The following is a 14,820-nucleotide window of genomic DNA, read 5'->3' on the forward strand; positions in this document are numbered from 1 at the left end:
TGATTTTTCTTCTATAAACACTCATTTCCGTCACAACATTCTACCTTACACAAATTAATTTATTTGATCTACTTAACCTCCGAATCTTTAAATATGGTCTTCATAAAAGTTGTAGGTAATGATCGTGTGGTTACTCAGAAATTTTAATCACTCAATTTGGATATTCCTATGAAACTTTATGCCCAAAATACAGAGGATATATCATGTTTAGGCAAAAATTGAAACATCGTATACAACGTTTTTAGGGGATGTTACATTATCTCCCCCTTGGGAACATTCGTCCTCAAATGAGAAAAGACTTAGCTTGAGTAGAGTAGAGTGTTAACAAACAACCTATCATTAATACAACAGTATAATTTAAAATACCGTTTAAAACATATTTCATAATTTTGCAAGCATATGACAAGAAAAGTTGAGATGTAAAGATTTCAAGTAATTGAGCAAGGGCAACTTAATACCTTAGGTTTGGGTAGAGGGGAAAAGATGAGGGTATCTCTTAATCATATCCGCTTCCGCTTCCCATGTTGCACTTTCTATTTGTTGATTCCTTCAAAGGACTTTAACAGATGCAACTTCTTTGTTCCTCAATCTCTTAACTTGCCGGTCCAAAATTTCCACAGGAACTTCTTCATAGGTCAAGTTTTCTTCAATATTCACTACTCACATAGGTACAATGGAACTAGGATCACCCACACATTTTTTCAACATAGATACGTGAAACACCGGATGAACCATGGCCATTTCCAATGGTAATTCCAACTCATATGCAACATTACCAACACGTCTCACGATTATATAAGGTCCTACATATCTAGGGCTCAATTTCCCTTTCTTGCCAAATCGAACCACACCTTTCATGGGTGAAACCTTCAGATACACCCAATCATCCACATTAAACTCAAGATCCCTTCTTCTAGTGTCAGAATAGGACTTTTGACGACTTTGAGCCGTCTTCAACCTTTCTCTAATGATCTTCACCTTCTCTAAAGCATCAAGTACCAAATCGGGGCCCAACAAGGTCATCTCACCTACTTCGAACCAACCAACCGGTGATCTACATCGTCTCCCATACAAAGCCTCAAACGATGCTATCTCAATACTTGAGTGGTAACTATTATTATAGGCAAACTCGATGAGAGGTAGATGATCATCCCAATTCACTTTAAACTCCAACACACACGCCCTTAACATATCCTCTAGTGTTTGAATCGTCCTTTCGGCTTGCCCATCCGTTTGAGGATGGAATGTTGTGCTCAACTTTACCTTAGTACCGAGGCCTTTTTGAAATGATCTCCAGAAGTGAGAAGTGAATTGGGTACCACGATCCGAAATAATGGATAATGGCACACCATGTAACCTCACCAACTCCAGAATATACAACTTGGCATAGTTTTCGGCACTATAGGAAGTTTTAACCGGTAGAAAGTGAGATGACTTAGTCATTCTATCAACAATTACCCAAATCGAGTCATGACGCTTCCGGGTATGAGGCAAACACACTACAAAATCCATATTCACATCTTCCCACTTCCAATTTGGGATTTCAATGTCTTGGGCTAGGCCACCCGGCCTTTGATGTTCGGCCTTCACTTGTTGGCAATTCGTACATTCGGACACAAACCTTGCTATGTCCTTCTTCATGCCACCCCACTAATACAACTCCCTTAAGTCTCGGTACATTTTCGTTGAACCGGGATGAATGGAGTATGTAGAATTATGAGCCTCCATCATGATCAAACTCCTTAGGCCATCAACATTTGGAACACATATTCGACCTTGATAGTATAGTACCCCATCTTCCCCTTGGGAAAAGACCTCTATCTTCTTTTCCTTTACCAACTTCTTTAACTCGATAAACTTTGGGTCAAGATCTTGCTTGGATTTAACATTCACCACCAAAGAGGATTCAGACCTATTTTGAACAACCATACCCCCATCATTAGTACCACACAACTTCACTCATAATCTAGCCAATCGGTGAACATCTTTCACCAACTCCCTCTTACTTTCATCCACATGGGCTACACTCCCCATAGACACTCTACTAAGTGCATCAGCAACCACATTAGCTTTACCCGGATGATAGTACACTCATGTCATAGTCCTTAAGGAGTTCTAGCCACCTCCTTTGCCTTAGATTAACGTCCTTTTGGGTGAACACATATTGAAGACTCTTATGATCAGTATACACATCCACATGCACCCCATAGAGGTAATGCCTCCAAATCTTCAGAGCAAAAACAACGGCCGCCAATTCAAGGTCATGGGTAGGGTAGTTGCGCTCATGCACCTTTAATTGTCTAGAAGCATAGGCTATTACCTTGCCTTTTTGCATTAAGACATAACCTAAACCAATCTTTGAAGCATCACAATAAACTACAAACCCTTCTAATCCTTCTGGGAGAGTCAAAATAGGAGCAGAGATAAGTCGATCATTTAAGGTCTGGAAACTCTTCTCACACTCATCTGTCCATATGAATTTGGATTTCTTTTAGGTCAATTTTGTCATAGGAGATGAAATGGAAGAAAAGCCTTTGACGAACCTTCTATAGTACCCGGCTAGACTTAAGAAGCTCCTAATGTCTGAAGGAGATAATGGTCTAGGCCAATTTTTGACTGCCTCTATTTTCTTAGGATCAACCTTGATTCCATCACCGGACACTACGTGACCAAGAAATGCTACCTCCTTTAACCAAAATTCACACTTACTAAATTTTGCAAATAATTGTTTATCCCTCAATGTTTGAAGCACAACTCTCAAGTGATTTTTATGTTCTTCCTCACCCCGAGAGTAAATTAAAATATCATCAATGAAGACTACTACAAAGGTATCAAGGTAAGGTTTGAACACCCTATTCATCAAGTCCATAAACACCGCCGGTGCATTCGTCAACGCAAAACTCATTACCACAAACTCATAATGACCATACCTTGTTCGGAAGGCTGTTTTGGGAATGTCACACTCCCTTACCCATAGTTGGTAGTAGCCGGACCGAATATCGATCTTGGAGAAGTGACTTGCCCCTTGTAATTGATCAAACAAGTCATCTATTCTAGGGAGTGGGTACTTGTTCTTAATGGTCATCTTATTTAATTGCCGGTAGTCTATGCACATTCAAAGTGACCCATCCTTCTTTCTTACAAATAGAACGGGAACACCCCATAGCAAAATACTTGGTCTTATGAACCCTTTCTCTAACAAGTCCTTTAATTATTCCTTCAGCTCTTTCAATTCTGCTGGGGCCATACGGTAAGGAGGAATAGAGATAGGTTGGGTATCAGGGAGGAGATCGATACCAAAATCAACTTCCCTTTCGGGAGGGACACTAGGAAGGTCATCGGGAAAGACATCGGGGAATTCATTAACTATAGGAACTGACTCAAGTGAAGGACTTTTGGAGTTGACATCCCTAACCCTCACAATGTGGTAAATACATCCCTTAGAAATCATTTTGCGGGCCTTAAGATAAGAAATAAACTGACCCTTCACTACCGAATCATGACCCTGCCATTCAATAACAGGCTCATTTGGAAATTGGAATTTGACTCGACGATTCCTACAATCTATGGAAGCATAAGATGCATGTAACCAATCCATCCCAAGAATTACATCGAAATCTATCATATCAAGCTCAATGAGATCACAAGGAATAACTTTATGCAAGATAGACACAAGGCAACCTCTATAGACCTTTCTAGCAATAACTGACTCACCAACGGGGGTAGACACCAAATAGGGCTCTAATAATATTTCAGGTAAAACATCAAATCTATTAGCAAGGAATGGAGTAACAAAAGATAAATTTGCACCCGGATCTAATAGTGCATACACATCAAAAGAAAAGACCTTTAACATACCGGTAATGACATTGGGTGCATCCTCAACCTCTTGTCTCCCATGCAAGGCGTAAAAGCGGTTGGTGCGTTGGACACCTCCTTGGACTTGTTGACCATGAGCAATTTGGCCTTGAGTCCTACTACCACCATCTCTACAATCCTTAGCATGGTGGCCCAGCTTGCCACACTTAAAGCATGCATTGGAGCCAGCTAAGCATTCCCCTTTGTGAGTCCTTCCACACTTCTTGCAAGTAGGGAAAGTTTGAGTAGCAACATTCTCTCTTGGAATCATTGGTTTACCACTCTTGTCCTTGTTGAACCTTGGAGGAGGAGTATTGGTGGAATCTTGTCCCATAAATCGTTGCCCACCTTGGCCTTTTCCATTGTTACCATAATCGGACCTTTGAGGGTTAAACCCTCCACCATCCACTCTAGCCTTTTTGAACCCCCTTGATCTCTCTCTAAGCTTCTCTTCTTCAATTTGTTCTGCGTAAGTCATTAACCGAGAGATATCCATCTCCTTGACCAACATGGCCGTTTTGCACTCCTTGGACACCAAGCTTGACATACCAGAAATAAACTTGCTCATCCTAGCTCTTGGTTGGAGACCATAAAGGGAGCATAGTTGGACAACTTAGTGAATTTGAGAGCATACTCTCTCACGCTCATACTCCCTTGAAGGAAGTTGATGAACTCTTGGATTTTGGCCTCCCTTAGTTCCAATGGGAAGAAGTGGTCTAGGAAGGCACATTTGAACTCTTCCCATCCTATCGGCCCTATTTCTTCATCCCTCTCAACAACCCATTGTTCATACCACACTCGAGCCACACCTTTGAGTTGATAGGCTACTAGCTCGGCCTTCTCATTTGGTGGCACACCCATGATAGCCACAATCCGATACACCTCATTAATGAACTCCATAGGGTCCTCATCTAGTTTAGAACCATCAAACTCGGGTGGATTCATCCTTTGGAAATCCCAAATCCTAGAGGCTGGATTTTGCATTTGGGGAGGAGGAACACCTATATTCCCTTGGTTATCTACGACTTGGGCTAACAAAGTAATAACACTGTGAAACTCAGCATGGGTTACCCTGTCCTCATGATGTTGGGCATTAGGAATCGGAGGAGTTTGGTCCTCATCGTCAACCATTGCTCTTCGAGGTGGTCTTCCACGAGTCATTATATAGAGAACACAAAATGGGTCGTTAGTTAAAGGAAATCTTAGGACGCTCTAAGGAACGACATGAATTTGAAAGAAATGAAACTTTTCCTAAATGCCTCATAGTCTCTTATTCATAATTGTGGCGCACTTCACAACCATGAACAAGAACCTATTCGACGCGGTATGTTGGACTTCCAAGTATTATTCAAAACCTCAGGCTCTCATACCAAGTTTGTCACGACCCAAGCCTAGGGCCTAGACGTGACATGGTGAATGAGGAACCCGAAAGTACCTTAATCAAGCCTCTTAGCATTCTTTTAGTCTTTCATAGGTAATGATGATAAATAAACAATCGGAAATCATAATAGTAAATCTTCAAATTTCATATGTCCAACAATACCTCTAACTATTAGATTTAACGGGGCTAAGACAAGTCCCTAGCTCACCCTCAATCATAATAGAAGAAATGTCATAGTAAAATATCTTAACATATCATAAGCTAGAAAGATAAAGGAGTATTGTTCCCGGAATATGGGAACTCACCAAAAGTAGTCTTCAATGGAATATCAACTAGCCATGTGGAGGAGAACGAGGAGGAGCATTGATCCCTACATGGTGATATCATGTAGGCAAAAGAGTATGCGTTAGTACTTGAATGTACTAAGTATGTAAGGATGCATGAACATTGAGGAAACATTAAAAGTTTATGTAATATGGAACATAATTTAATGTATGCATAATAAATCATATATATATATCCTTTAAAACATTCATTTTGTGGGAAATTAACCATAACCGACATTTAAGACCATGCGAGCTATTACATGGAATCCAACATAACCCCCTACGTTGGCCGGGGAGACTACTTGCCGGGTAGAACTCCGTCAACTTCATTCATTTCCTTAACTTTAACTTTAAGGGCTATTTATGGATCCATTAGCCTAAGCCTAAAAGGGCTCCTATGTTGGCACATAGTTAATGAGACAAGGGGTTGCTACTAGGATTCCCTTACCGAATCTCACCTCAATGCCTCATTCGGTGCTAAGTCAATCCCACATAATAGTTTAATACTTCAAAATATTCATAGCATATTACTTGAGAATTCAAACATCATATTCGGTAGAATAGCTCATTAGAACATTTGATAATTCAAATATGCAAGAATTGTCCTTATTGCATAAAGAATCCATGATTCATATCATTTCATCATTCTTTCATTTCATAAGACTCCCTTTTTTTATCATAGATATTGCTTTCATAAATATTTATTTGGAGTCAAAGCTTTCAAGTCAAACTTTATTAAAAACATAGTAAAACTAGGTGGGTTCAAATCACTTCAACTTGCAAATATGTATGTAAATAAATATACATAAATACTTTGAAATCCATTAATTAAAAATCATGTTTTTAAACAACCCACCATGAATTTCAAGAACCTTTAAATAGATAAATAGAGGAATTATTTGTAAACCATCAATTCATACATATAAAATTATGTTGCATCAAAATAGACCAATAATCATTAGTTTAACCATGATTCATACTATTAAGTAAAAATAAGAATTACCATAAGAAAATATTACTTGAAAACAAAAGACTTAATTGAAAGAGTTTTTGGACTACATGGGTGAAAGAACCCATGGATAAACACCCACATAACTTATAGTAGAACTTAAAATAAATAAATATAATTTATCATATAATTAAAATAATTTAGACATGAGAGTGGAAGGAATACTCTCATTGAAGCCTTACATACCTGGAGACCGAAGCTTTAGTTGGTACCGAAAGACTTAATGAACACTCTTGAGTCCTAGCTTCTCTCCTTGCCAGAACGTTTTGTGTATTACCCAAAGTATATGAATCACCGGAATAGTATTTCTTCACTACTAAGAACTAAAACTATATTTGAGAATGTGTAAAGAAGTGTATAGAGAGAAGATTTGCTTGAGAAAACTTGATGAATAAAATGAGGAAATAAGGTGGGTATTTATAGGTGGGAAAGAGAGACCTAACAATAAATAAAATAATTATAAAGAAAAATCTGAAAATTTAGTGGAATATATTGATGTCATGGATGATGTTAAATGGAGGACAATTTATGTAATGAGTGATGTCAAATGTATCTAGATCTTTCTATGGTAGGTGAAATGAGTTATCTTTGACAGAATACTCTTTTTGGGAGCTGCGTTTAAATAATATAAATTCCTTATTAGGATTTGGTGTCTTTATAAGAATTGTAGATATGGAAGTTTAGTTTTATATCGTTCAAGAATCAACCAATTTGGATAAACCTACAGTGAGATATGATTTTTCTTCTATAAACACTCATTTCCGTCACAGCATTCTACCTTACAAAAATTAATTTATTTGACCTACTTAACCTCCGAATCTTAAAATATGGTCTTCATAAAAGTTGTAGGTAATGATCGTATGGTTACTCAGAAATTTTAATCACTCAATTTGGATATTCCTATGAAAAGTTATGCCCAAAATACAGAGGATGTATCATGTTTAGGCAAAAATTGAAACATCGTATACAACATTTTTAGGGGATGTTACATTATCTCCCCCTTGGGAACATTCGTCCTCAAATGAGAAAAGACTTAGCTTGAGTAGAGTAGAGTGTTAACAAACAACCTATCATTAATACAACAGTGTAATTTAAAATATCGTTTAAAACATATTTCATAATTTTGCAAGCATATGACAAGAAAAGTTGAGATGTAAAGATTTCAAGTAATTGAGCAAGGGCAACTTAATATCTTAGGTTTGGGTAGAGGGGAAAAGATGAGGGATAACTAGATGATGATGGCTATAATAATGACTTATTCAATGGCCAATGGAAGCTCACCAAAGGCTTATTGATTATAGCTCGCAGAAGAAAGCATTTAAATTTATACGTGACACAAGGATCAATTTTTGGGGACTCTATAAATTTAATAGAAAGTGAGACTTTATCAGAATTATGGCACAAAAGACTCAGTCATATGAGCGAGAGGAGAATCACATGTTTGGATAAAAAGAATTTGCTTGCTGGTGTGAAACAAGCGAAGGTGAAAAGATGTGTTTATTGCTTAACTGGAAAACAGAAAAGAGTTTCTTTTCAAAGTCATCCTCCATCAAGAAAGTCTGAACTACTGGAGCTAGTACACTCTTACTTGTGTGGTCCTTTTAAAGTAAAATAAAAAAGTGGTGCACTTTACTTTGCAACTTTCATCGATGATCACTCTCGCAAGTTGTGGGTATATCCTTTAAATTCCAAAGATCAAGTACTTGATGTATTTAAGGAGTTTCAAGCATTATCTGAGAGACAAACTGGAAAGAAATTTATGTATAATACAGCTTGGGGGTGAGCGGCTCAACCCCTGGCCGCGCACGAGAGGTGGGAGCCTCGTGTAAGGTCTGTTCCCATAAAAAAAAAAAAAAAAAAAAAAAAAAAAAAAAAAAAACTGGAAAGAAATTAAAATGTATTCTCACTAACAATGATGGTGAGTATATTGGTCCCTTTGATAACTACTGCAAAGCGCAAGGAATTCGTCATCAGAAACTCCTCCTAAGATGCCTCAATTGAATGGTTTGGCAAAAAGGATGAATAGAACTCTTGTTGAGAGAGTTAGATGTATGGTTTCAGAGGCTAAACTTCCAAATTCCTTTTGGGAGGAAGCGCTTAACACTGTTGCTTATGTTATCAATTTGTCTCCCATTGTTGCTTTAGATGGTGATGTTCAAAACAGAGTTTGGTTTGCAAAGGATGTCTCCTATGATCACTTGAAAGTCTTTGGGTGTAAAGCTTGTGTGCATGTTCCAAAAGATGAGAGATGAAAAGTGGACGTTAAAATTAAGTAGTGCATCTTCATTGATTATAGTCAAGATGAGTTTGGATATCGCTTTTATGATCTGATTGATAAAAAGCTTATCAGAAGTCATGATGCTGTTGTTACACCCCATACTTTTGTACCTTGGAAGGTTCTTAAGCTTCTTAATTAATCTGAAAGGTTCTTAAGTTTTTGGAAGGATTCTTAAGTTTCTTAAAGCTTCTGAAGCTTCTTAGAAGATACCATGGGAGCCGGGTAGTCCATAATGCTATCAAACAACTCTAAGGAAAGAAGAATGTGACACCTCATTATTGGGAAGATTGGAAATAGCATTGTAGGAATCCGAAAGAAATTGGAGACTAAATAATGAGTCGTAGGACTCGACTTAATTGCGTAAGCTACCAACTTGGAAATCTTACATACTTAAGCTACTTGAGTACATACCAAGCTTACGTAGCAAGGATTTCATAGGTTCGTAAAGTAAGATGAGATTACAAACCCACGAGGGGGAAAAGAGAGTGCCACATAGAAGCATGAGGGAGTGCTATATGGCAGCAGCTAGAGCAAGAGTGGTGGGCCCCACATACCACATGGTAGCCTAAGGTTGGAGGGGGTGGTGTGTTGGCCCAATGAGGACTTAACACATGTCACCACTTAGGGGTTAACTCGTGTCATCCCCTAAAGTGGCATATATATAGATATTTTATGATCAACCTTATCAACAAGTCATTACCTGCCAAGTTCAAGAGGCTTCTAGAGAAAAAAAGAAGAGAATAGAAATCTAGAACTAGAGAGAGAGTAGGTTCGGCCAAAGAGAAAAAAAGGTAAGTCTCCGATTTTGTTCCATAAATTAATTATCTACAGTGCACCACGATGTTATGAAGGTGTTAGTAATGAAAATCTATGATTTGGAGAAGCTCAAAATGTTATCAAACAGCCACGAAGTTTTAGGTGCGCTAAGGGAACTTCCGAGGCAAGTTTCGATGATTTTTGGGCAAGGTAAGGGTTTCTCTTTTGAAGTTTTAGGTGCGCTAAGAATGCTTAACGTTAGAAACAAACTAAATTGAAGTCGTCATAGCTAAATCAAAGTCGCGTAGGGTGTTATGATTGTGAGTTACGGTTGTAGCTAGTGTGGTGGTATGTTGCAGGGATGTAAAGGGTTCTAAAAGGGGTGTGGGTGCTTCTTGTTTCATCCACATGACCCCCCATTTAGTATGGTTAAAGATTTTACGAAGTAAAGGTTAAAAACTCTATTTTGGTATCGTAGTTTTGAGCTAGTTGTTGGGAGTTGTATTGTGGAATATTGAGGTAGGTTAATTGTATATATGCTAATGGTTGTTGTTTTTGGTATGGTTGTTGACATTGTGGCCGAGTTGAAATCTCGGAGATGTTGAAGTTATAAGGGAGATGTTTCTCGATTTTCGATAACTTCGGAACTAGTAACAAACTAGTCGAGGAGATTGGATAAGGAAATGATTCCTATGGGTACTTGGTTGTAGAGATGGAAATTGGAAAGCGAAAGGTTATTAACCTCAGTATTACTCTCATGTTAATAGGTCAAGGAGGTAACGAGGTGAGCTGGATTACAGTTAATCCATAAAAGGTATGTGAAGCTTACTCTTTCTTTTCTTTTGGCATGTCTTAGCCTTACGTTATTTGTATGCAAAACTTAAGAGTCATTCCATTCATAGAGCTATGAGTATGAGTCAAGACCTTCCTTCACTTTTAGATATTAGAACCCCTACAATAAGTGGAGTCATCGCCTTTCAAGTCTTCTGTAGGATGATAAGTAGTACATATAAGTCTTGCCTATTTCTCTCTTTGAAAGGGGCTTAAAGTGAGGAAAATGATGTATGGTATGAGTTTAGAGGTAATTCCATTTATAGGTTTCAGATGTAATCCGTGACTCATAGTCACTTCTGAATACTAAAGGTCCTAAAGTAGATAGATTACTACTCCTGAGCCATTTATATATTGAATAGTAAGTGGAGATATAAGCTCCTATTCTGAAAGGCTCTGAGAGGATAAATGTATCTGATTGCATAAGATGTATCTATGATTGCATAAGCTATGTGTCTGATTGCATAAATTGTGTATCTGATTGCTTTAACTATGTGGCATTATCTTGGTACACACATGTGGTTCCTGAGGCCCTAATTGATAAAATCCCTAATAACATCTAAAGGGTACCTCAGAGAATTACTTTCATGGTCTTCAAGTGTGGTTCACTTGACTGTTTCATTGAGTCTCAGGAGATGACGTAGTTGCATATAGTTTCTTACTACTCTACTTGTGCATACGATAACCCTTTTTTCACTAAGTCCCACGATGGGCCAAGAACATTATCGTGCACAACCTTATTACTCCTTCATCGAGTCTCGAGCCAGCTATATATATGTATATATGAAGTATACGATGATGAAATGTCGTATACGATGAAGTTTAAGCATATGATGATGCCGTATGTGATGAAAATATGGATCGAGCTGTACATTCCTCGGCATTGTTTAAAATTATGGATCGGGCCAAACATTCCTTGGTATATTTTACTATGTGATAATGGCACTGAGTCGCATAAAGGGGCCGAGTGCGGTATGTTATGTACACTACTCTTTCACCGAGTCCCTCACTAAAAGGCTGGATACTTACGTAGGCATGCATATAAAAATATAGGGATACACTTGTGACCCTGAGCCCCAAAGTGGACCGAATGTACTATGATAATATATACGATAAGATTATGTCATATACGATGATATGATGCCGTATACGATGACCTGATGAAATAATATACATGATGAGAAGGGATGATGATATGGTGATATGGTAATATGATGAAATAGTTATGATACCTGGTTCCTTAGCGAGCCGGGCACAGTGTATGATGATGTATATGACTACGTGTCCTAAGGTGCAGGTACATTAATTTGTTAATTGTTACACTTGTCTCCTGCATCCTTGTTTTAGTTATGGTCTCAGCTATGATGTGTTATATTTTACATACTATATACATATATTATACTGACCTCCCTTTCTTGGGGGGGATGCATTTCATGCCAGCAGGTATAGGTACTTACTTTGGCGATCCGCCAGCTTAGGACTCTCACTTAGCTATGTCGGAAGTGCTCCACTATTTCAGAGCCTAACTTTTGGTGGTGATCATATAATGTATATAGTTGTTTATTCAGGGGTACGGCAGGACCTGTTCCGCTTTATGTTTATGATTATTTTTACTCTTAGAGGTCTGTAGACATGTATGTGGGTTGTATATGTATGAGTGAACAGTTGTGCCTATATGTTATGATAGCCTTGTCGGCTTATATATATTGTCTTGCCTGTTAGCACGCTATGACTCAAATTGGAGACAGGTTTCCTTATAGTTAGCAAGGGTACATACGAGTGTCCAGTTCGGGCACCTGTCACGGCCTATAGAGTTGGGTCGTGACAACTGTGTTCTTTGAAGACCAAACAATTGAAGATATTAACAAGACTAAGAAAATAGATTCTCAGATTGATTAGAGCTTCATTTATATTGATCCAGTTCCTAGTACTGACATATCTTTTGAACATGAAGGAATCTAAGATACAAATGTCGATGGGGATCAAGATCAGAATGATCATCAAGAGTGTAGAACTTTAATATTCTCCTAGTAATGATGTTATGGTTGATCATCCACCAACTCATATTCAAATGACTACTCTAGATACTCCAGAAATCTCTTGCAAAAGATCTACTAGGGAGAAGCTAAAGTCAGCACGTTATTCTCCTAATGAGTATATACTTTTGACTGACATGGGAGAACTTGAAGATTATGATGAAGTCATGCTAGATACTCATAGAGATAAGTGGATAGAAGCCATGAAATATGAGATAAAGTCACTTCATGAGAATGGCATATATGAGTTAGTGGAGTTACCGAAAGGTAAGAAAGCTTTGACAAATAAATGGATCTTTAGAGTAAAGAAAGAGCAACATACATCTATACCCAGATATAAAGCGTGGTTAGTTGTTAAGGTTTGGGCCAGAGAAAGGGAGTTGACTTTGATGAAATTTTCTCTCCCGTTGTGAAAATGTCTTCTACTCGCATGGTTCTAGGTTTAGCTGCTAGTCTAGATTTAGAGGTTGAGCAGATGGATATCAAGACTTATTTTCTTCCTGGTGATTTAGAAGAAGAAATTTACATGGAGCAGCCTGAAGATTTCGTGGTTAAATTAAATGAAAACTATGTCTGCAAATTGAGAAAGAGCTTGTACGAATTGAAACAAGCACCAAGGAAGTAGTACTTAAAGTTTGAATCTGTCATAAAAAATCAAGGGTACAAGAAAACTTCTTCAGATTATTGTATATTCTTTCAGAAGTTCTCAGATGATGATTTTATTATCTTACTACTTTATGTGGATGATATGCTGATTATTGGCAGAAATAAATCTAGAATTGTATTCCTTAAGAAGGAGTTGATCAAATCATTTGTAATGAAGGACTTGAGGCCAACAAAGAAATTTTAGGCATACAAATTCATCGAGACAGAAAGAAGAAAGAGTTATCATTATCCCAAAAGCAGTACATTGAGAAGGTACTCAAGAGATTCAATATGACCAAAGAAAAAGTGGTTAGTACTCCTCTTGCTAAATACTTTAAGTTGAGTACGATTCAGAGTCCATCTACTAATGAAGAGAATAGGGAGATGTCATGTATTCCATACTCTTCTGCAGTTGATAGTTTGATTTATGCTATGATTTACACTAGAACAAATATTGTACATATTGCTGGTACTGTTAGTAGATTTCTTTCTAATCCTGAAAAAAAACACTGGAATGCAATGAAATGGATACTAAGATATTTGAAGGGCACTTCAAATATGGAGTTGTACTTTTGTAGTGGCAAGCCTGAACTTGTATGCTATATGGACTCTGATTTGGAAGGCAATCTTGACAATTCAAAATCCACTTCTAGTTATTTGATCACTTTTGCAGGGGGAGCTATTTCCTGGCAATCTAGACTACAGAAGTGCATAGCTCTATCCACCACAGAAGTCGAATATATTGCTATCACTGAAGGTGCCAAAGAATTACTTTGGATGAAGGAATTTATGAAAGATCTTGACTTTGAGTAGTCAAGGTTCATCTTATTCTGTGATAATCAGAGTGCTATTTATCTCACCAAGCACTCCACCTTTTATTCTACGTCCAAGCATATTAGTAGAAAGTATCATTGGATTAGAATGGCCGTGGAAGAGAAATTATTTGAGTTACACACTTATGAAAATCCTTCAGGTATGCTTACTAAAGTGGTGATCGCAAAGAAATAGGAGTTTTGTAGAATAGCGGCAGGCGTGAAGCCTGTCAAGAGTTTCTCCACTTGAAGTCCATTTGGCCCCTTGGATAAAGGGGGAGTTTGTTGGGATATGGCCTATGTTCCAGCCAAAGGTCCATATCTTAATCCTATTTGTAAAAGGATTAGAATAATTCTCCTAATTTGGTTCCTAATTCTATTTGAAAAGGATTTGAATTATAATCCTATTTGGAGTTGGTTTTGACTTTAGGAAAAAATACCACTCTATAAATAGGATGATTTGAGAGAATTATGCAATTGCTCATTGTTAGTGTCTGTGAGAGACATTAGGCACATAAGAGAAATTATTTGAGTTAGACATTTATGAAATTATTTGAGTTACACACTTATGAAAATCCTTCAGATATGCTTACTAAAGTGGTGATCGCAAAGAAATAGGAGTTTTGTAGAACAGCGGCAGGCGTGAAGCTTGTTAAGAGTTTCTCCACTTGAAGTCCATTTGGCCCCTTGGATAAAGGGGGAGTTTGTTGGGATATGGCCTATGTTCCATCCAAAGGTCCATATCTTAATCCTATTTGTAAAAGGATTAGAATAATTCTCCTAATTTGGTTCCTAATTCTATTTGAAAAGGATTGGAATTATAATCCTATTTGAAGTTGGTTTTGACTTTAGGAAAAAATACCACTCTATAAATAGGATGATTTGAGA

Source organism: Solanum dulcamara, chromosome 8 (genome assembly GCF_947179165.1).
Source record: "Solanum dulcamara chromosome 8, daSolDulc1.2, whole genome shotgun sequence".
Taxonomy (NCBI): Eukaryota; Viridiplantae; Streptophyta; class Magnoliopsida; order Solanales; family Solanaceae; genus Solanum; species Solanum dulcamara.